Raw genomic sequence first — 24,786 nt, forward strand, 5'->3', positions numbered from 1 at the left:
TTTGCTCTAGCATTCTAGTTTATTTCTTTTCCTTGTTGATTACTTTATGTTGACAATTTGGTTTATGAACTCCATGTTAGATTTGATTTCTTTATTTAATGCAATTTGAGGTATTTCATATTTATGATTTTAATTTAACTTTTTACATTCTTAGCTTGAATTGATTAATTGGAGACTCTTGAGTTATCAAACTCCTTTGTTGATTGACAATTGAAAGTTGCTAATTGACTTGAATTCCACTAACTCTAGTCTTTCCTTGGGAGTTGACTAGGACTTGAGGATTCATATTGATTTATCCATTTGACTTACCCTCATAGTTAGAGGTTAACCAAGTGGGAGCAACAAATAATTCTCATCACAATTGATAAGGATAACTAGGATAGGACGTCTAGTTCTCATACCTTGCCAAGAGTTTTTCTAGTTATTAATTTACTTTCTTGAAACCCCAAAAAGATAATCTTCCATAACCAATAATAAATACACCTCCCTGCAATTCCTTGAGAGACGAGCCGAGATTTAAATACTTTGGTTTATTTTTATTGGGTTTGCTTTAGTGACAAACAAGTTTTTGTACGAAAGGATTCTTTGTTGGTTTAGAAACTATACTAGCAACGAGAGTTTATTGTGAAATTATTTACCACACAAAAAACCATTCGTCACACTTCCATATCAAAACATGAAGTGTGTGTTGATGGAGACGCCTTCAATGGACCAAGGAGCTTCATGGTTTGAAATGGTGTCACTCAATCCATGCAAAGCGTATCCAATTCAGTCTTTGAACACACTTTCTTATGCCACATTTTTTAGCTTCATTTTGATTCATAAATAAAGTACATTGTATACTACATTGAGTGATTAATTTGATGACACACCAATTGTTCCTCAAGCCCACTTCATGAAGCCCACATCCAGCATAACAATTGACAAGGCTCATCAACTTAATTGAAGCAAGGAAGGTCTCTAATGTTAATTCATTTTTGAATTTGCATTTGTAATTTGAATTCCATTTTGCATTTAAAATAGGCTATCAATAGAGGTTGAGAAAGCCTCATTAGGAGACTCCTCTCTGAGCCTCTCTTCTTCCACTTTTATATTCTATTTTCACTTCTTTTTCATTTTGTAAGCCATAGTGGCTAATTTCCTTTTTCAATGGGAAAAAGAGCTCTATTGTAATTTGATTGATCAAATGTGATTTACTCTTTATCTTCTCTTCATCTTTCATTTGTTTCTTTAGAAAGAATCTTCATTCTTCAATTCAAGGATTCAAATATCTTGGAAAAGAATTTGAATCTAACTTTGAATTCTATGAGAACTTGGAAAAAGGATCATATGAATTGAGCTTGAAGATCTTTCTCCCAATTCTTGTGAATTTGGATTTGGGATTGATACGTGACATTTAATCAGCCCACATCTAAATTCATGAAATTCTGTGGCTCTAAATTAGAGAACAAGTTTCATCTCTTTTCATGAATAATTGGATCAAGAAATTGGCAATTAATCAAGTCAAGAGAGATTGAATTGTCAAGAAATTGAAATTCAATCACTTATAATTTGCCAAGAAATCAAAGATTGCATGATTGAAGATTGAGATGAAATCTATTGATCCAGAGAATTCAATATCTCTATACTCCAATGATTTTTCTCTTATTCTCTTATTCTTTTTCTTTATTAATTGATTTCAATTAATGTTTATTTATGTTTCTTCATTTACTTTCTTGTACTATACTATTTTTACACTTTACTTTCTAGTCATTTATATTTTTACAATTTACATTCTTGCATTTTAAGTTTCCAGCCCGTTCTTTACTTTCTTGTCATTTTATTGCTTTAATTTCTTATTGCTCAAGTTATTTACATTTCATGTGTCTTTTATCAATTGTTCATCATTAAATTGTGAATTGTCTAACTAGAATACTCAATCAATCATTACTTGCTTAATTTTTTAATCCTCGTGGGAACGATAACCCACTCACAGTGGTATTACTTGATGCGATTCGGTGCACTTGCCGGTAGTTATGCGAAAATTCCATACCACCTTGAATTTTAGGCTTTTGATAAAATTTTCTTGCGTCAGATTAACCTCTCTGTATAATTACTCTTAGATATATAATGTCAATATTACTGAAGGCATAGGATCATCATAATTATATAGAGTGGTTTAGTTTAGTCAAAGTAGATAAAAAAAGTTCACTCGAAAATCTAACTGAATTGCCTTATTATCTTAAAAACATTTTGAAAGTATTATTAAATTTTATGATTATAGAAGATCTATTCAATTTAAAACTAGATAGATAATTCCTTCAGAGCATTTTTGTTTACTGAAGTAGGAGACCTTATGTTATGTTTTGATCTTTGATCTTATGTTATATTTTTAGATGTAAATTATAAAATACATTCTTTAAATTCTTGACAATTTGTTCTATTTGTTCATGAAGTTAGCAGAAAATTTGTGGGAGAAAGCCCTCGTGAGTGAAACATCAATTTTCATCTTAATTTCTTATTTATTGGTTCATTTATGGCAATACTAACCGTGTATTTTTGTTTATCCATCTCAAATTTGCTTCAATTCTTCCACAAAAAAAAAAGAAAAAAAATGAATCCAGGATTGATTTGTTTCCATTCTTATATTATAAATGTTCTATTTTGTTATTCAACAGTTCACTTCTAATAATGATTATGTTGTTTTTTTTTCATTTCATTTAGTACTTCTAATGTTTTTTGTGATTTTCAATTTTTCATTGATTCTTAATATGAAAGCTAATGCTTTATATCTTACTATATGGTGGATTATTTTATTGAAAGTTTTAATTCTGTTTGCTTTAGAATTTTTTTTTACTAGCACACAACTTGTTCGATGAAATACTTCAACTAAATATAAAACAATTTATTTTTTTATCTCAGCATAAACTCATTGGACAAGGTTTGTGTAATATCTGCAATCTTTATAGGGGTATATATTATGTTGTTTTATTGTTTTATTTTATATATAATTATTAAATTTTCTTTTTCTTCTGACTTTTGGTTCTACTCTATATGTAGGTATTCAGAAAGGATATGGATTGGTAAAAATGATAGTTTTAACTTTCATTTTAAACATACAAAAAATTGTTATTTTATCTGGTTAAAATAGCGGCTCAACTGCCGTTTTAAACATGAAAAAAACCACCATTTAATTTTAAATTATGAGAATTGTGGTGGTTCCATAATATTTCAAATGGTGTCCAAAATTACGCCGTTTTTTGAAAATGCCATTTTTAAAAATAATGAAAGTTAAAATTGTTATAATTATCCTAAAATTCTGTCGTTTTAACTAAAATTTTTGTAGTTAGTGACTTATTTTTAATGTTGATAGTTAATTTATTACTATAAAGTAAGAAAAGAAAAAAAAAAGCCGTAATAATTAAAAAAAATTTACAATTCTCCTTTTGCTACATTTAATCTCCTTTAAAATGTTCATAAATAATTATTATTTTATTGTATCCTAAAAGATATTCAATTGCTTGATAAAATTTTACATGAATTATCTTTATCATAAATGATTGCATTTTGAAATGTATTATAATATCCTAACACTATTGATTCGGGTGAGTTTTGTGAAAAATAGATTAAGTAAAAAATAATGGTTAAGATGAGAGATTCAGGGTAAGTATACTTGTGAGGAAAACACTTCTATTAATGACGAATAAGCAATACAAGAACTGATGGTGAGAAATAGAGGTGGAGAACAAGTGTTGAGACCTCCACTAATGTCACAAGAGGATGAATGAGCTTTGTTTAAAGTGGATAGGGGCTGGTTAATGGTTGTCGAGTATTCTGGTGGAACACCCGAATGCCAGTTTTTACTCGTGAAGAGGATGAATGAAATGAAGAATAATGAGAGAAATTTTGGAGAGAGAAAAAGATGGGTTTTCTAGCTTCTCAACTTCAAGAATAAGAAAGGTCTAGGAGAAGGTCCAGGCTTTCAGAAAAGAAGCTCTGCCTTAAAGAGGTGGCTTGAGGTCCTTTTTATAGTGTAAAACCATGATGAAGAGAAAATCTATTGTCCAATGGTTATAGTCTGACATTTGATTTACTCATTTTGCCCAAAATATTTTTAGGTATTCCGGTCACTTTAAGTCTTGTCAACTGAAAAGGTAGGAAGTTGATTCCCACAAGTTAAACTAAAGCTCATGACACGTGACATTAGTGAATGGACATCTAGTTTGGTTTTCTTTCAACTAGATGATGCTCTTTACACTCCAAATCCAACTAATCCACTTCCACCAATTTAGTTCCCACTGAAGAGAAATTTAACTCCTCAAGGTGTTCTTTTGGGTTCTATCCTTTTACCCAATACCTTTAGGAGAAACTTGACTCTTGTTTGACCATGTTTGTAGGTCATTCTTAAAATTATTTATGCACAAAAAAGATTTATATTTTTAGTACACAATTATAAGCTCTCATGCAGTCTTTGAGGGTACAAAGTATTCCCTCAAGCTGTATTGAACTTTTTTTGTACTCAACATAGTTATAATAATTAATTTTTTTTAACAAAATATCAAAATAATATATATTTTTATTTTATTTATTTATTTTTTTTAAAACATATCATAACTCTAAAGAATCAAATCTCCCCTCTTTTGTTTTATTTTTTTGTTATAATAATATATGTATTGGTAAATGATATTCAAATATAAATATGTCTGTATAATTTGAATATGATTATGTACTCATAAAAAAATGAATAAAAAAATGTTATTGTGCAAATATTTAAATTATAAATAAATAAATAAGATTAGTAAATAAATATATTCATAATTTATTTGTATGTACGTATGTATTTATTTTTAAAAGTAGTGTATGTATGTGTACATAATAATAATAATAATAATAATAATAATAATAATAATAATAATAATAATAATAATAATAATAATAATATTATTATTATTATTATTATTATTATTATTATTATTATTATTATTATTATTATATATATATATATATATATTTTTTCAAAGGAGATAAGAAGGGGAGAAACTCTTACCCTTTTAATTGGACGCATTTTAAATTTCAATACCTAAATTTGGAGAGACACATAAGGAGAGAGAACACCTGAAAGGATAGGGGAGAGCATGTTCCTCATCATCTCTGTTAGGGCATTTTTTTTACACAGCAGTATTTTTCAGTATCATCTCTACTATCACCACCACCATCCAAACCCTCTGTCTTTTTCAACAATTGGGAGTTTTTCTTAAGGCAAAGGACATTCCCACATTCAACTTCATCCTGTCTTCTTACTCTGTCTTCTTACTTGGTAAGACTCCTTTTCTTCTTTTCTTCCTTTTGTCTTCAGCCTTGCTCCTTTTTTTTTTCTTTGTCATATAATGTGTACTCCTATTTTTTTGTATGAAATTCTGGGCGCTTGAATATCTGCTATTGTATATTTGACATTTTTGGTATTATTCTGAATTTTGTTGCTATGAATTCGTGCGATTCTGAACTCTGATCATCATTCCGTACTCTTTGTTACTCTGAACCCTTATTATCATGTTCTCTACCTTCATTCTCATGTAACCCCTTTTAGCCCCATGTGTATTGGATTGCTAATTTTGGAATTAGCTATAGGGATTCTCTGATAAAAGTCTTTCACTTTGCAACTTTAGATGTTATATCCTTATTTGTACATGTTCTCGTTTGTGTATGTTTCCAATGGCATCACAAAATAAAAGAAATTGAATTAAAAATTATGAGCAATGTTCATTTGTAACTATAAAATAGATATTTAAAAATAAGAGAAATTTTTTTTTGTATAGTATAGTCATAATTCATAAGTAATTTGTTTATAAACTTTTTTTTTTTCAATTAGAGCAAATTACTAGTGTTCAAATATTCGTATTCTTTTAAAGTTATAAACGTATAATGTCTTGCAATATTTTCATATACTTCACCAAATTGAAATATGATATTGTGAGGATATGAGGAGTTAGTGGCCTTATCAGGTAAAGAATATAATGAATAATTTTCATACCTTTGATTTTTTGTTTTATTTGAGAACTCTTTGGTTGTTTTCTTGACATGCGATGCTCTTTGACTTTTAGAATTTCTTCAATATCCTGCGATATTCTCCTTTATTTTTTGAGTATTTTTGTCGTTAGTATTCATGTGCTATTGATATTCACTCTATTTTGTTGTTGTTGTTCTCCTTCTTTTCCCCTTTTTTAGGAATTGTTTCTTCTTGTTGTCATGCCTCGTGTGAGACTTGCTGCGATAGTGGATAGTGACCCGGAGCACTCTAGTAATAGTTTGGATACCGATTCTTCTGTAGATGATATGGACGATGTTCCTCAAGAATATGCAATCGAATTTTCTGAATTTATTCCCCAACCTTGGGTTAAACCATCAGATAAGAGCGCTATTTTTGTGGATCCTCCTCTGATTAAGAAACCTTTTTTTGACCCTCCTTCCTCTGGCTCACTATTAGGTATGGATAAAACTATGAAGCTTGGCTTTGATTCTTCAGATTGTAGAGTTTTAGGTAAATTTGTTGAGAAGCCTTCATATCAAGTGGGTCCTGCTCTACTTTATTCTCGGTTGAAGCGCCAAGAATTTCCTTGGACATCTTTTAAATCTGAGGCAGCTACTCACGTGAATAAGGTTTGGCAAAAGTGGGTATTCACAGTATTGTTTGAGAAGGATGGTGATTTTGTGAGGAGATTAAAATCGCTGGTGTTGCTGAGGCTATCCACACATCTGCAGGTTGGTTGTTCTCTACCATCCATCATCATAATTGATTCTTATCATTTCTTTACTTTGTTGCTATATATTGAAGAAGCACTAATTGATTTCTTCTTGGCAAGCTTGGGTGTTCAACGAAATGGATATGATATGAGTTTACTTTAGCAGAGGTGGTGTTCTCAAATTCATACTTTTCTAACTTCTTGGGGTGAGTTTTCACCCACTTTGGAAGATGTTGTGATTCTTCTTCAACTGCCGGTGTTTGGCAGTGTGGATCTCACTCTTCTTCGCTTGGATTCTGATATGCTTAAGCTTGTGAGACATCTTCAAATGAGTTTAAGTGATGCTGGTCGGTATGCAAAAGAGTTGTCCAAGAGTAAGCGTGTTAAGAAATCTTCCTCCAAGGATGAGCATCCAAAGACTTGTGGGTCCTCGAAAGAAAAAGAGGTGGTTGGCGACAAGAAAGATTCCAAGAAGAAGAAGATTACTGTTAAGTATTCTTATTCTAATTGGTCTCGTTATTTCTTTGGTGATTTCCTCAATGGTGAGTTTGTCCCTGCTCCTGTTGTTCCTTCAGATCTTAGGGAAGCTGCTTTTGTTGCTTATTGGTTAAGCAAATATGTGTTTTTTGGGACCAGCGAATGAGTGTATGAGTTATGGGGTGTTTCTTTTAGCTTGCTTGATTGCTGGAGGAGAACCTCTGCCATTGGCTTCTCTGTATCTCGGTAGTTTATATACGTGGCTTGATCAATTTTCCCAGCAACTCAAGATTGCTCATGGTCGTTTTTCAGTATTGGCTTTCATTGACGAGATATTTCTTCAACTCTTTCTTTTTGAGCGGTTCTCTCAGTTTGCTCCCATCCGTAAGCCCCCTACAATTCTTCCAAATAAGAAGGCAAGTCCTCGTTCTTGGATTTGGGGTTCATCTCATCCTTCCAAATCTTTGGAGAATGTTATTGATTTGGAAGACAATTTATATTTTCACCCGTCCGTAACCTCTTACCAGCCTAATGCATCGGTTATTCATTGTATATATTCTGCTTGTCTTGAACATGACCGCAATGATATTTCCACTGGCAAGGAAGGGGCCTATGACTTTTGGCTTCTGTGTACTTCTCCTACCCCCATTCCTGGTTTGATTGTTATGGATAGCGACTTCCATTATAGAGCTTTGATCTGTCCAGTGATCTACCGTTCTGATAGGGTAGGTCGCCAACTAGGGTGGGACCAAGATCCAAAAAATGTGGAGCATATTTTCTTTCCACCAGAAAATTTAATGAAAAAAGTTCTGTTTCAAAAAGAAATCCCATAGTACAATCCTTGCTTGGTTATTCCTCTTGATAGGGATGGGGGAGTTACAATGGAGTATGTTGATTACCTCATGCATATGAAGAAGCATATTAGGCAATATGAGGGTACCTCCATTCCAGATGTCAGATCGTTTGTTCCAGTTTTGATCAAGGATCCATATTTCATGACTGGCAACCTTTCTCCTTCGACCATTGCAAGTAATATTTGCTCTTTGCTGATTCTTGTTTTTTGTTTCTTCACTTCTTTTTGTCTCTCTCTGTCCCCCTTTTTTTTGGCTTTGTATGTTTGAATGTTGTATCTTCCGTGCTGGTATTTTGTAGACTTGGACACCAGGTGTTACAAACATCCTCCTTATTTAAAGAGAAAATCTAATGATTCAGTTGTTACTGCTGAAGTGGTCAAGCATGGTAAAGTGGAGAGTTCAGATCTTAAGGTTGCAAAGAGGTCTCTTAAAAAACCACCTAGGCCTTCCATTGATGCTACACATTCACCAATTTCCACTGGCTCAGGAATTTCTCCTTCCTCGACAGCAAAAGCTAAAGGTTCTTCTGTCGCTGCTTGCTTTGTTAAATCATCACAGTCTCCTGGTACGGATGTGGCTAGCTTATCTAGAAATGTTGTAAAGCATAAGTCTCATCGTCTTTTGGGTAAAATAACAACAATTCCAAATACACCTTCTGATCTGGTAAATATAGGCGATGAGAGCTCTCAAGAAAGGGTCAGTGGGGATTCTCCTAATTCATTTGTTGTTGGCGACGTCCCTGAAAAGGGTACTACCCAAGATGTTGTTCGAGATGGCCCACGAGCAACAGCAAGTTCTAAGAGCAAAGTTGACATTGAGCCGGGTGTTACCTGCCAAGGGGATCCTACTAGACGTATTGTTACTCCCATCCGAACAGAATTTCCTGGTGCAGGTACAACTGTTTGACTCCACTTTTTCTTCTTCTTCTTCTTCTTCTTGAGATTTGCATACATGATTCTGTTCATGCTGTTTGTGTGTATGCTTGTATCTTTTCCTATTTATCAGCTTCTTATGTCACGTCTGAGTCCACTTTCCAAGCTTCGAGCACTTGTATTTCTCATGTCACACAGGAACCCTCAGCCGATGCTTCTTTTGTTTGTTTTGCTTTTCAGTTTTTGTCCATGATGAGTTTGAGCATTTTGATGGCGATGCAAAGAACTTGTTATCGGAGATTTCATCCCCGGCTCCTTCCTTCCTGCTTCCAAATGACCTAAACTGCCTTTTTAAGAAGCTTGGGTATCAAGCTTTTCTGGACGCATGGAATTTCTTTACTTCACACTCCCTTGCAGAATTGTAGGGTGCTCATCGGGATATGGTAGAAAATCATCTAAATAATCTTAAGTTATTTAGATTTAGTGGTCGTTGGGTTGAGAACCTTTCTACTAAATTGGAGCCTCCACCTGGGGTCTCTGATCCTGCTAGACAAGAATTGTTGTCTAAAGAGTATCATGTTCTATCTTCTGATGTTTCTACTCTTCAAGAAAAGGTTAACAAGCTTACATTTGAATTGAATACCATGAAGGCTAGGTTGGCCAGCATCAGCCTAGAGCGAGAGCAATTGGCCAAGCATAAGGAGGCGGCTTCTTCTGTGATTTCTTATAGTGATATTTTGTAGTTGTGATAGTTTTTCAGCACTTTATTTTGTAAAATATGTAACGGTTTGACAAATGTATTTTTTTTGTCCTGCTGCTTCTATGACTTTCATTGTACACCTCTTTTTGGGTGTTATGTTTTCCCTCATTTTTTTTATAATATGCATACTCCTCTGGGGCTTTACCTGCTTGTGTGATCATTTTATTTTGGATACACACTTTTTTTTGCAGGAGGAGGGTATGATTTTAAGATGAGCAGGATTATCTACTGCTATTTTTTCCATGCCTTCTTTTTTTTCAGCCAAAAAAAAGAAGGTACCTAGAACTTTCTTACCCTATTTATGGTCTCTCTCTTTTTTAGGAGCTTGAAGGGTGGGTCACTTCACTTTTTAGAAATATTTTGTACTACAGATTTCTTAAGATGCATCATTCACAACTTTTGAGAATATAATTGCTAATGCAATTTTTTCATGCATTGCAGGATGCTTGTAGAATAATATAACATAAACATTGGCTCTTGATAAAGAAGCCTTTAGGAATTGAAATTCAAACTACTAAAGCTAAAATTAGGCATAGTACTTCTTGACATACTTGAAATTGATGGGGCCAGTGGTTGTTCCATGATCTGGGTCCAGCAGGATACAGTGTCCGTTGGGGTGTACTTCAGAAACAATGTAAGGACCCTCCCATTTGGGAGCCCATTTTGGCAAAGACATCTTCCTCATTACTACGTCTACTAATTTTAGTACCAGATCACCCTCTAGGAACACCCTGGGCTGAACATGCTTGTCATAAGCTAATGCTAGTCTCCGGTGGTATTCTTCCATCTTGCTTTCCACAACTTCTCTTTTTTCTTCCAATTCTTGCAACTCAGCTTCACAATCCCTTGCCTCGTCTAACAACATCCTGGCGGTGGGTACTTCAATCCCTGTTGGCAGTACAGCTTCAACCCCATAAACCAACGAGAAGGGTGTTACTCCGGTTGTTCCATGTCTGGTTGTTCTGTAAGCCCAAAGAGCAAGTGGTAGGTATTCACTCCAATCTTTATGGGCATCGGTCACCATCTTTGTGAGTATTTTCAAAAGGCTCTTATTAGTAGCCTCTGCCTGGCCATTGCCTTGCGAGTAGTAGGGGAAAGACTTGTGATGTTTGATTTGATATTGTTCAAGAACACCCCACACTCTTTGGTTAACAAAGTGGGTTCCATTATCGGACACTAAAACACTTGGCAGCCCGAACCTGCATATTATATTTTCTTTGATAAATCTCACTACCGCTTTAGCATTTGCTTCCCTGACAGCCATAGCCTCCACCCACTTGGTGAAGCTTTCTGTTGCAACTAGAATCCATTTCTTCCCCATTGATGGGGAGTTGATTGGTCCCACAAAATCTACCATTGATAAACCACTATTTTATGGTTTATCTTGTGCCCAATTGACTGGTTTTTATCAAGTCTTTTTCACCCTTATTCATACTAATTGCATGATTTTACATTTTCCTTCCTAATTTTGTACTATGATTGAAAACATGCTTCTTTGCCCTTAAATTTGCTATGTTTAATCCTCTCTTATTACCATTCGATGCCGTGATATGTGTGTTAAGTGTTTTTAGGGATTACAGAGCAGGAATGGCTTAGAGGATGGAAAGGAAGCATGCAAAAGTGGAAGAAATACAAGAAATTGAAGGAATTGCTAAGCTGTCCAGCCTGACCTCTTAGTACTAAATTGACCTTAACTTGAGCTACAAATGTCCAAATGAGGCGATTTAAGTTGCGTTGGAAAGCTAACATTCGGGGCTTCGCAATGATATATAATTTGCCATAGCTGCCCGAAAGATAAGTGACGCACACGCGTGGATTACGCGTACGTGTGACCTTGAGAAAATTCAATCCACGCGTACGCGTGGACGACGCGTACGCGTGACTTTGCCGCGTGTTGGACATATTAGAAATCACTGGGGTGATTTCTAGGCTGTTTTTGAACCAGTTTTCGGCCCAGAAAACACAGATTAGAGGCCATAAAATAGGGGAATCCATTCATTCATAACAACAACTTTCATATTGATAATTTTAGGTTTTAGATGTAGTTTCTAGAGAGAGAGGCTCTCTCCTCTCTCTAGGTTTTAGGATTTAGGATTTTTCTTAGCTTATGGCTTATTCTTTCGCAATTCCTGGTTCAATGTTCCTTTAATTTATGTTCTCTTCTACTTATTCTAGTTTATCTATTTCTCCTATTAATCACTTTATGTTGCTATTTGATTTATGAATTCCTATGTTTAATTTGATTTTCTATTTAATACAATTTGAGGTATTTCAGATTTAAGATTGCTTTCTTCAAATTCATGTTATTGATGCTTCCAATTTAATTTAGATTTTTCCCCATTTGCTTTGGTTGAGTAATTGGTGACACTTGAGTTATTAAGCTCAGCTGTTGATTAAAAATTGGAAATTGCTGATTGATTTAGATCCCTCTAAAGCTAGTCTTTCCATAGGAGTTGACTAGGACTTGAGGAATCAAATTAATTAGTCCACTTGACTTTTCTTTTATTTAGTAATTGTTAACTAAGTGGGAGCAATAAACAATTCTCATCAAACCTGATAAGGATAACTAGGATGGGATTTCCAGTTCTTATACATTGCAATGGTTTTCATGATAATTAATTTAATTCCTTGCCAATTTATTTTCTTGTTCCTTATTTCAAAAACCTAAAAAGATACTTTCTTCCATAACCAATAATAAATCATACTACCCTGCAATTCCTTGAGAGACGACCTGAGGTTTAAATACTTCGATTATAAATTTCATTGGGTTTTGTTACTTGTGACAACCAAACTTTTGTACGAAAGGATTCTCTGTTGGTTTAGAAACTATACTTGCAACGAGGATTTATTTGTGAAAATTCTTTACCGACAGGAAATCCGATTCGTCAAAATGGCGCCGTTGACGAGAAATTTGAAATGTGTGCCTTATTATTGGTTATTGTAAATATTTAATTTTTCTTGTTTATTTGTTTTGTTTTTTATTTTTAATTTTTATTAGCTACTATGAATTCTCACCCCTCTGGCTTTAAGTTTGGTTCCAATGTTGTTGTAAGGAATGGAAGCTATAATGAGAACAGGCATCAAGGTTGGAAGAATCAAAGACGCGAGGAGCCGCAAGGATTTGATCAACCCTCTTGGCAACAACTCCCTCCAATGCGCTATAACCAACAACCATTCTGTGATGCATACCAAGACAATAGTTATGGTGGACCCTTTCGTGACAACCAACCTCCACCAAACTAATATGGTCAAGAGCCATTCCAGGGAGCGTACCAAGATGATGAATATGGTGGATCCCCTTGTAGTTACCAACAAGCCCCACCATATGCTTATGAACCCCCTCCTCAACATAACTCTGAACCACCATACTCACAAGCCCCTTTCCACCATTCACCTCCATATGACCCTAATCCTTATCCACCACACCAACCACCATATGAACCACACCCAGAACCACCACCTCAATATTCACCATCTCTATATCCTTATCAAGAAGAACCACCTTCGTATTATGAGCCCTTTCTCCCAATAATTGAACCTTCCTATCCACTCCAACCTCCATTAGATAACAACACACTCATCTCTAACATCATCGGTCCCACCTCTACACTCAAAAATCTTATATCCCACATGAACCAACCCTCTACCTCCAATATTCAACCCTCAAACTCTAGTGCGCTTCCTTTTCAACCACATAATGATCTTTCCATCCCATCACCACCCTCCATGGAAGAGAACCCACATCCATCAATCCAAGAACAAGATGATCCCAGTCACGCTATTGACATGGAACAAGAGAGAAGGGATCGTCTTCGCGAATTCATACTTCATAAGAAGCTAGAGGAGGCCCTACAGGTGGAGGTAGTAGAGACCCTTGAAGTCGAAGGAGTGGTTGAAGAATTAGTGAAGGAAGACATCAAGGAAGAGTCTAATTTTGTCTTAGAGCAAGAGGAGGCCCAAAATTTGGAGATAGGAGAGACCCTTGAAGATGAAGGAGTAGTTAAAGGGAGTTATCATGAAAAGGAAATCATCAAGGAGGAGTACGATTTTATACTAAAACAACTGGATAAAGCAGCAATTATTGAAGAGGAAGAAGCAGTTGCAGACTTCGAAGATGCGGAACCTCCATGGGAAAGTCCATTCATAGAGCCTCCTTCCAAGGTGTTTGATGTTGATGTTGAGGAGGGTGTACAACCTCCAAGACATATCAAGGTTGAAGACTTTGCAGAGGTTGATCAAGAGATGGAGATTTAAGAAAAAGAAGCACAACCCCCATGCCCTTGGTAAGCAATGAAGAAGAGACTGAATTGGAAGAAAGATACCAAGAGGAAGAGGTTGAAATTGAAGAAGCTTGCAAAGAGGTGGAAGTTGTCAAAGAAGAGCACAAGGGAGTGGAGCTTGAAATCACCTTGCCAAAGTTGTTGGAGACCTCTCCGCCTGAGTCACCATCATCCTTCACAACATTCATGTGGTTAAAATTCATATCCCTTAGCTTTCTCATCCCACTTGAATATGGTTTACTTGAGACAGATGGTCAACTTAGAGCTCTTTGTAGCTATAAGAGTAAGAGGGAGATGGTTAGTGGTAAGAGTTATCATGCAAGGTTCAATATGGTTGCATGCTCCAAATTGAAGTACAAAGGTTGGTATAATTCTCAATTGAATGGGTCTAGGAAGTTGTTTGGATGTCTCAATGAGAATTCGGATTGCTTACCACCCGGTTGGAACAAAGATGGTCAACAAGAAGACGGGTGCAAAAGTAAGGTTTGGGACCCCAGAACTCATTCTAGCAATCAACACTCTTGGGGCCTTGTCACTTGCTTTAACTTGCTTGAAGGCTTTGTGCAACTAGTGTGGGATCCCGGAGGCTATTGGAATTACAAACACTGGTGGGGATTCCTGGATGAGTTCAAGCATAAGCCACCATGACAAGGAACTCACCAACTGTCCAACTTAAGGACTTTAACTAAAAGTGATAGGTAGGAGACAACCCACCATGGTATATTCTTTAATTTTTGTTCTTAGTTTTATTTTATTTTATTTTTATTCGTGTTCATTCATAATTTTTGCATAGTCATCTGCATTCTGCATTAAAAAAAGCGCATCCCACGCGTGCGCGTGATCCACGCGCACGCGTCACATGCGACGCTAAACCTTACAGAAAGTTACGCGGGAGCTGTGCAGGAAGGGTGCCTTGCGCACGAGCCAACCCACGCGTACGCGTGGGTGACGCGTGTGCGTCACCCATATTTTAGTCACCCCACGCGTAAAGCGTCAGCGACGCATACGCGTGGATCGCCAGATCGGCGTCATTGGGTGATTTGGCCGAGAGTTGTGCTGCCTTGGTGTTGGTATTCCGCATTTAGCACAACCATTGGTCACGCGTACGCATGACCAACGCTTACCCGTCACTAGGATTCTTGCTCACTCACGCATAAGCGTGGACGATGCTTACGCGTCGCCTCTTCTTTTGCACACCCACGGGTACGCGTGGGCGACGCTTACGCGTCGTTTCACAGATTCCATTTATCTCCTTTCTTCTCTCTTTTCTCTTTCTTTCTTCCTCATTTCTTACTTTCTTTTTCTTCGTTTATTTACCTTCTCATCATTATTCTCTTTCATTCTATTTTTTCTATTGCATTTGCATACTTTCATTCATTACATTTTAATTTTGTGCATATTTTTTTATTTTCTTTTCTAAATTTATTATTTTTCCATTGGTGTTAAATTTTCTTATTCAACTGTTACATCTTTTCTTGAATTATTCTGGTACTTCATGACTTGTTTTATTCTGATTGGGTATTATTATTCATAAATCAATGCTATTTTTTTATGATACTTGCATTCCATTTACATTGATATACACTTATACTATCTTGCATTACCCACTCCCTCTCCCCCATTTGTTGCAATTTTTGCACTATTGATATGCCATTTGCTTCTACTGTTTTCTCACTTGCATGTTGTAGCTATCATGTAATTGAGACCCTCGTTATGTGGTATTAACCCACCCATACTTTATTTATTTTCTTATCTTTATTTCTGGGTTACTTTTCTTCCCTTTTTCTTTCAGGATGGCCACCAGGAAGGGAACCGAAAGACGTATACATGGGGAGACAGATAAGTCCATCTGCACAATCTTTGGAGAAAAGCACCAGTTGGAACCACCCGTCCACTTGCACATCTTAGCATGCACCGAGGATGGTGCAAATCTTTAAGTGTGGGGAGGTCAACACCGACTTCCATGGGTTAGTTATTTCCTTCTCAACACCAATATTTTATTTTCTTTGTTTGTTCATTGTTGCATTTGCATGTTTGATTGCATATTTGTTTGATTTTGTGCATATCTTACCACCACTTGGTTAAAGTAAATATTTTCTTTTTCAAGAAACTTTTTATAACATTTCACTAATTTGATTTAAAATTTTTGATAAACTTGTTTGAAGGAATATTATACTGGAACATGATTTAGAGCTCGAACACACAAAACCTAGTAAGATTTTGAGCCTATTTGATTGGTTGCATTTTATCAACCAATATTTTATTTTTTGTGTGTTTTTCTCTCTAAAATTGTGATCTTTGTCTTGCTTAATTCTATATTTCCATTATTTGATGTATGCATGCACTTATATGATTGAGGCCTTGTTTCATTTAGCTTACATACCCATATGGCCTTAACCCTTCATTATCCCTTGCAAACCAATTTGAGCCTATTTTACCCCACTTGTTCTTTATTTTAGCACATCATTAACTCTAAGCGAAAAACAACAATGTCCTTAATTTGAATCCTTGATTAGCTTAGACTAGTGAGAGTGTTCATGATTTAAGTGTAGGGAAGTTGGGTTTGGAAACATTTGGTTTAAGAATTGGGTGTTATATATCTTTATGAAAATGTGAAAGAAATGTTTAGGACATGTTCATGCATTCAATAATTTAATCATATGCATTGAAAAAAATAAGAGAAAAGAAAAAATAAACAAATAAATAAATAAATAAATAAAAGAGAAAAAGAAAAGAAAAAGAGCAATTAATAAAAGGGGACAAAATGCCCCAAAGTAAATGGTGAAAATAATGCATATGTACGGTACTCGAAATTAGGATGGATGAATATGTGGAAAACATGGTTAAAATGGATAGTTAGGTTTTGTATTTTGATTACATGGATTGTCATAAGTTAGGTGAAAAGTTTAAGTTAATTAAGGATTCAGATTTTAGTCCACTTGGCCAAATACAATCATACCTTGACCCTAACCCCATTACAACCCTTAAAAGACTTCTTGATATGTGTATTTGTGCATCAAATTAGTGTTGATTGGTAGAAGAAAAGAAAGCCTTAGAAAGCAAGGTTAGTAGAGAATTGAGAGAGCCGAACTTTAAACACCTGAGCGATTAGAGTATATACACTTCCGGTGAGGGTTCGACGCTCGATTCTATGTTCCCTGCTTTCATGAGCTATCTTCTGCAAGTTTACTTGTACTTTATTTTGTGATTTGAATTAGTGGAATCTAGTTTATGTTTGTCTTGGAGAATTTGTTTACTTTTAACCAAGTAGGAAAAAGCATTCTGCATTTAGTTGCATTCATATAGATAGGTTGCATTTTATAAGTTTTACCATTTCTCTTCACTCTCTTATAGCTTCTCTTGAGCTTAGCATGAGGACATGCTAATGTTTAAGTGTGGGGAGATTGATAAACCACTATTTTATGGTTTATCTTGTGCTCAATTGAGTGATTTTTATCAAGTCTTTTGCACACTTATTCATACTAATTGCACGATTTTACATTTTCCTTCCTAATTTTGTGCTATGATTGAAAACATGCTTCTTTGGCCTTAAATTTGCTATGTTTAATCCTCTCTTATTACCATTTGATGTTGTGATATGTGTGTTAAGTGTTTTCAGAGATTACAGAGTAGGAATGGCTTAGAGGATGGAAAGGAAGCATGCAAAAGTGGAAGGAATACAAGAAACTGAAGGAATTGCTAAGCTGTCCAGCCTGACCTCTTGGTACTAAATCAACCATAACTTGAGCTACAGAGGTCCAAATGAGACGATTCTAGTTGCGTTGGAAAGCGAACATTCGGGGCTTCGCAACAATATATAATTTGTCATAGCTTCTCCGAAGATAGGTGACACGCAGGCGTGGATTACGCGCACATGTGACCTGGAGAAAATTCAATCCATGCGTACGCATGGACGACGCGTACGCGTGACTTTGCCGAGTGCTGGACGTATCAAAAATTGCTGGGGGCGATTTCTGGGATGTTTTTAACCTGGTTTTTGGCCCAGAAAACACAGATTAGAGGCTATAAAGTGGGGGAATCCATTAATTCATAACAACAACTTTCATATTGATAATTTTAGGTTTTAGATGTAGTTTCTAGAGAGAGAGGCTCTCTCCTCTCTCTAAGTTTTAGGATTTAAGATTTCTCTTAGTTTATGGCTTATTCTTTCGCAATTCCAGGTTCAATGTTCTTTTAGTTTATGTTCTCTTTTACTTATTCTAGTTTATCTGTTTCTCCTATTGATCACTTTATGTTGAAATTCCTATGTTTAATTTGATTTTCTATTTAATACAATTTGAGGTATTTCAGATTTAAGATTGCTTTTTTCAAATTCATGTTATTGATTCTTCGAATTTAATTTAGATTTTTTCCCCTTTGCTTTGGTTGAGTAATTGGTGACACTTGAGTTATCAAACTCAGCTGTTGATTGAAAATTGGAATTTGCTGATTGATTTGGATCCCTCTAAAGCTAGTCTTTCCATAGGAGTTGACTAGGACTTGAGGAATCAAATTAATTAGTCCACTTGACTTTCCTTTATTTTGTAAGGGTTAACTAAGTGGGAGCAATTAACAATTCTCATCACACCTGATAAGGATAACTAGGATGGGATTTCCAGTTCTTATACCTTGCAATGGTTTTCATGATAATTAATTTAATTCCTTGCCAATTTATTTTCTTGTTCCTTATTTCAAAAACCCAAAAAGATACTTTCTTCCATAACCAATAATAAATCATACTACCCTACAATTCCTTGAGAGATGACCCGAGGTTTAAATCCTTCGGTTATAAATTTTATTGGGTTTTGTTACTTGTGACAACCAAACTTTTGTACGAAAAGATTCTCTATTGGTTTAGAAACTATACTTGCAACGAGGATTTATTTATGCAAACGTGTGCCTTATTATTGGTTTTTGTAAATATTTATTTATGTATGGAATGGGAATGGTGTTTTGAGGCTGTTCTTCTGCACGCTTGGCGCATGTATCAAGTTTGCATGCTTTTGGCATTGCGGACACCTCTTGGCCTAATTGATTGCATCTTCCTTCATTTTTGGTCAGTAATAGCCAATCCTGATTAGTTCATACCACAAGGCCCTTCCTCCTTGGTGTCTTCCACATACTCCTTGATGGACTTCTTCTAAGACTTATCTTTTTCTTCCTCTCGAACGCATTTCAGCATCTCTCCGGTAAAACTCTTTTTGAACAACTCACCTTTCTGCAAGAAGTAACGTTCTGATCTCTTTTTCAATCTCTCAGCTTCTATTTTTTCTGAAGGCAAAACTCCAGCATCGAGGTACTCTACGATGGGTTGTTGCTAATTGTGAATATTACATATATGCGTACTTTATTTTGTTTCTTGACAAGCCTTGCAAGAAGCATATAATTCATCACAATGAGACTTCATTTTCGGCCAATAAATACGCTACCTCTAGAGCCTTCGGTATAAACCGGGGCCCTCTTCTTCGCAAGTGGCCCCATGCAGTTGTTCTGCTTTTTCTTTCCCTTCCTCTTCTCCTACACCCTTCATAAGGAGTCCATCATTGCTTTTTCTGAACATTTGCCCATTGAGGAGGCAAAATCCTCTTGTTTCTTTGGTGATGTTGAGCGTTCTGAGCTGTTCATGTATAAGCGTTCACCAATCATTAGTTTTTCCTTCCACGGATATCCTTTCTTCTCTGGCAGAACTTCTAGCTATCCGATGTTCCAAAGCATGTTGTCCATTTTGAATAGTGACTCTACTTCCTAATGTTGCTAAAGCATCTGCATGCTTGTTTTCTGTTCGGGGTACATGCTCAAATGAGATCTTATCAAATACCTTCATCATGCGCCACATTTGTTCTCTGCATAAGGCTAGACTTCTTGATACCAACTTCTTGAACTATCTTTAGATCGAGTATTAGCGCTTCATATTCTGCCTCATTGTTAGTGCAAGAGAAATCCAATTGAAATATGAAGGACAGATTTCTTCCATGGGAGTCTGCAAGGACGACTCCTACCCCTCCTTGAAGGTTCGAGGGTGTTCCATCAAACATGAGGGTCCATGTTTTCTCTTCATTGCAAGCATGAACAGCCTCCATTGTTCCTAGAATCTGATCCGGAAACTCTTCAATCGTTGCTTTTTCAAGACATATCGACAAGAGGTCAGCCAAAGCTTGGCTCTTAATGGTGGTAGGTGTCACCAATTTCACATCATATTCGCTTGTTAGGAGTGCCCAACAACTCATTCTTCCAGTCAACATTGGCTTTTCGATTAAAAATCTGAGACCTTCATTTTTTGATATGACTTCCACTTTGTGTGCTTGAAAGTAGTGTCGGTATCTTTGTGAGATGTACACCAAAGCGAGACAATATTTCTCTGGTAAGGAATATCTTTGTTCAGGCCCTTTCATGGCTCTACTGACATAGGCGATGTGTTTCTCTTTGCCTTCAACTTCTTGTGCAATTAACCCGCTAACTGCTTCTTCTCCTACTGCTAAGTATACCTTCAATGGTGCACCAGGTTGAGGGAAAGTCATGGTGTGAGTGGATGTGAGAACATCCTTGATCTTGTTCATTACAGCTTGGTGGCATTGTTCCTACTTAAAGGTGCTCTTCTCTTTCAACAAAGGTCTTAAGGGTCCTAAGAGCTCCCCTAACGCTGGTATGAACCTTCGAATGTACCCCAGTTTACCTATCAACTTCTGAAGTCCCTTGATGTCTTTCGGGGGTTCCATGTCTTGGACAGCTTTAGTCTTATCCTCGTCAGCTAAAATGCCTCTTTTGTGGACTCTGAATCCCAAGAACTTTCCAGATGACACCCCGAAGGCATATTTCATGGGGTTCATCTTGAGTTTATACTTTCTGCATCTAGTGAAGACAGCTCTGAGGTGTTCTGTGTGTTGCTTCTCGGATGTTGACTTGACAACCAAATCGTCTACATAGTCTTCCACAAAGTCATGCATTATGTCATGGAATATAGCAGTCATAGCTCTTTGGTAGGTTGCTCTAGCATTCTTTAGGCCAAAGACATGACAGTATAGTAAAAATTACCTACAGGTGTTCAAAATGCTATCTTTTCCTCATCTCCCGGAGCCATTCTAATTTGGTTGTACCCGCTAAATCCATCCATGAAGGAGAACCTTTCAAATCCGGCTGTAGCATCTACCATTCTATCGACATCTGGCAGAGGAAAATCATCCTTAGGGCAAGCTTTGTTTAGATCTCTAAAATCCACGTAACACCGGATCTGTCCATTTTTCTTTTTCACTAGTACTATGTTGGCTAACCAAGAGGGGTGTTGTATTGGTTTGACAAATGTGGCTGCGAGTAACTTTTTGATTTCTTTCTTTACTTGAGCTTCTATTTCATTGGAGAATTTTCTAGGAGCTTGCTTGACAGGAGTTGCTCCTTTCCTCAAAGCTAAATTGTGGGTTACCAGGTCTGGATCTAACCCCAGCATTTCATCATAGTTCCAGGCGAACACATCTCTAAACTCTGTTAATAGCGCTATCAAATCCCTTTTCTCCTTCTCCCTTAGAGCTTTGCACACGAACAAAGGCCTCGGGTGTTTTTCAGTCCCTAAATTAATCTCTTCCAATTCTTCCTCCTTCTGCTTTGCTTCATCTTAGAGTTGGAGAGGAGCATTTTCTATGTTGCTTTGCAGATGTTCGTTCTCTTGTACACTTAGGATGTTGGGGCCAGGGGAGTTCTGGTAATTTTCCTTTGCTGGACCCCCGAGTTCCTATAGGATACACCACCTATATCCACCATATGTGAGAATTTCCTTACGAAGCCCTAGGTCTTCACTTGTTGTTGCTTGTTTTTTGGTGTTTTCTTTTGGTGCTTCCTCTATTAGGGTGTTCTTTCTTACTGCTTTTTGTCTGGGTGTTCCGATGGCGCATTCCCACACAGGCCTTATTTTGTTGACCCCTGGTAACGCAAGCTCTTCATAAAAACTCGCATCCACTAAATGTGCTTCTCCCGCATCAAAGGAAGTTACAGTGGCTGAGATGCTAATATCCTTCCCTCTCCAGCTAGACTTTATGCATTGATGCCAACTTGAAGGAACGCACTGATGTAAATGAATCCATGGACGTCCTAGTAGGATGTGAGAGCTAGAGCTTCCATCCACCACATGAAACTTATTATTGGTCTTTATGGGGCCAACTTCTAAGACAGCATTAACACACCCTCTAGATTGCATATCCACTCCATTAAAAGCATTGAGCCCTACTTGAGTAGGCCTTATCTGATCAGCAGAACCTCCCATTTCTAGAAATATATGAGTGGGTATGATATTTACCCCCGATCTAGCATCCACCAAGGCCCTTCTGACCTTCATGCCTTCTACCACTGCTTCCACGTACAATGGTTTATTATGGTAGAACTCCCCATTGAATGAGTCAGGGTCTCGAAACACCAGGGTGTTTGCATGGGCCTTTGCTAATCTTGTGAGCGGAGCGTTGATGCCCCTAAAACTTTTTTCATGCTTCTGAATGACTCCTATTAGAGCTCTAGCCACCTTTTTCTGAATATGGGGTTCCAAGCCAAGTTGGTTGAACATGATTCTACAACTTCGAGACTTCAAAAGACCTCTTGTCAACGTGTCTTCATCCAAGGACTCCTCTATGGTGACCATCTCTTCTACTTCATCTACGATCTCTGTCAGCATTACCTCTCTTTCAATGCCTATCATTCCAACATCATGTTGAGGAAAAAGATTGCTTTTTACACCTTCTTAGTTTTGTTCTCTGGTTAGGAGTATCTTCCCTTCCTTCACTTGCCTATGAAACATCGTCCTTACCACATAACAATCAGTCAACCCATGGCTTTTATTGTGGTGCACCATGCAATATCTTGGATCTCTCAAGTCTTCAGGTGTTGGTGGCTCTCTATCTGTTTTGGGGTTTAATGTTCCATCCTCAAACCATCCATTTACGACAACCATGGCCTGAGCTCTGGAGAGAGGTAGTGGGGGTGGAGGACTGTTTCTCTTAGCATCCCTAGAATAGGAACTCCTTCTGCCCCTGCCATCAGCGGCACACACCTCCAGAGGGGAAAATTCTTTAGATCTCCTTCCATTGTGCCTCATTGCCTTGGCTATGTTAGATGCTCTCTTTAAGAGCTCAGAAAAAGTGTTTATGTTGCTCATAGAAAGATAAATTTAGGATCCATCTTCCACATTTCTAATACACCCGTACACCAATTGTGGCTCTGGGAGAGTGTCTATACAAAGTAAAGCTTGATCTCTGTATCTCTTGATGAATGCTACTAATCCTTCTCCTTGTCTTTGTTTCACTCTCCCCAGGTCCATGATGTGTATAGAGAGTTGTTGCAGAACTCCATCACTAATTGCTCCCAGGTGTTGATGCTATTGGCTTTCAACTTGCAATACCACGTGAACGCCCTTCCTGTCAGTGATTTTGAGAACTCCTTGATCTTGAGCCCCTGGTAGTTCCTAAACACCCCGAGATCATCCAAGAATGACAGGATGTGTTCTTTGGCACTTTCGGTACCATCAAATTTACGAAAGGTATGTGGTTGGTACCTCTTAGGGTATGGTTTTGCCAAAATGTAATGCCTGAATGGTGGACTTATCTCCCAAGCGGGTTCACTTGCTTCTCCTTTCCCCTTTAGAATATGCGCCAACTCCCTACGAGTGACTGGGGTGTTCTCGTCTTCCTCCATATTCTCCTGATTCGCGAATGGAGGTGGTGAGGGGGTTCTATATCTCGTTTGATCTCTAGCAATAATTTCTGTGATCAAAGCTTGCATATTTGTATGGTTATCTATCATATAGTTGTACACATGAGCAGGAATGGTTACATGAGTGTGCATGCCAGCGGTACCTCCAGCATGGAGTGTGAACAAATTCGCGTAGGCATGAGCTCCTTCTCCTCCCGCACCCAGATTCTGCTGCTCCATGTGTTCTTCTTCTTGGTTATGCCCGTCCTCATCTTGAGGTGATCCCAAGCTGAGGTTGAGGTTCTGAGGTGTTATTGAGCGTCGCTTAGGTGGTCGATTCTGCCCAGGATGAGTATTGCTAGATTCAGCCATCACGTCAAAGTGTTCCTCCCCAGTGGAGTCGCCAAGTGATTCGGGTGAGTTTTCTGAAAAATAGATTAAGTGAAAAATAATGGTTAAGAAGAGAGATTCAGGGTAAGTATACTTGTGAGGAAAATACTTCTATTAATGACGAATAAGCAATACAAGAACTGATGGTGAGAAATAGAGGTGGAGAACAAGTGTTGAGACCTCCATGAATGTCATAAGAGGATGAATGAGCTTTGTTTAAAGTGGACAGGGGCTGGTTAATGGTTGTCAAGTGTTCTGGTGGAACACCCGAATGCCAGTTTTTACTCGTGAAGGGGATAAATGAAATGAAGTATAGTGAGAGAAATTTTGGAGAGAGAAAAAGATGGATTTTCTAGCTTCTCAGCTTCAAGAATAAGAAAGGTCTAGGAGAAGGTCCAGGTTTTCAGAAAAGAAGCTTTGCCTTAAAGAGGTGGCTTGAGGTCCTTTTTATAGTGTAAAACCATGATGAAGAGAAAATCTATTGTCCAATGGTTATAGTCTGACATTTGATTTACTCCTTTTGCCCAAAATATTTTTAGGTATTCCGATCACTTTAAGTCTTGTCAACTGAAAAGGTAGGAAGTTGATTCCCACAAGTTAAACTAAAGCTCATGACACGTGACATTAGTGAATGGACATCTAGTTTGGTTTCTTTCAACTAGATGACGCTCTTTACACTCCAAATCCAACTAATCCACTTCCACCAATTTAGTTCCCACTGAAGAAAAATTCAACTCCTCAAGGTGTTCTTTTGGGTTCCATCCTTTT

The sequence above is a fragment of the Arachis ipaensis genome, chromosome B10 (genome assembly GCF_059453495.1).
Source record: "Arachis ipaensis isolate K30076 ecotype BB chromosome B10, ASM5945349v1, whole genome shotgun sequence".
In the NCBI taxonomy this organism is placed as follows: Eukaryota; Viridiplantae; Streptophyta; class Magnoliopsida; order Fabales; family Fabaceae; genus Arachis; species Arachis ipaensis.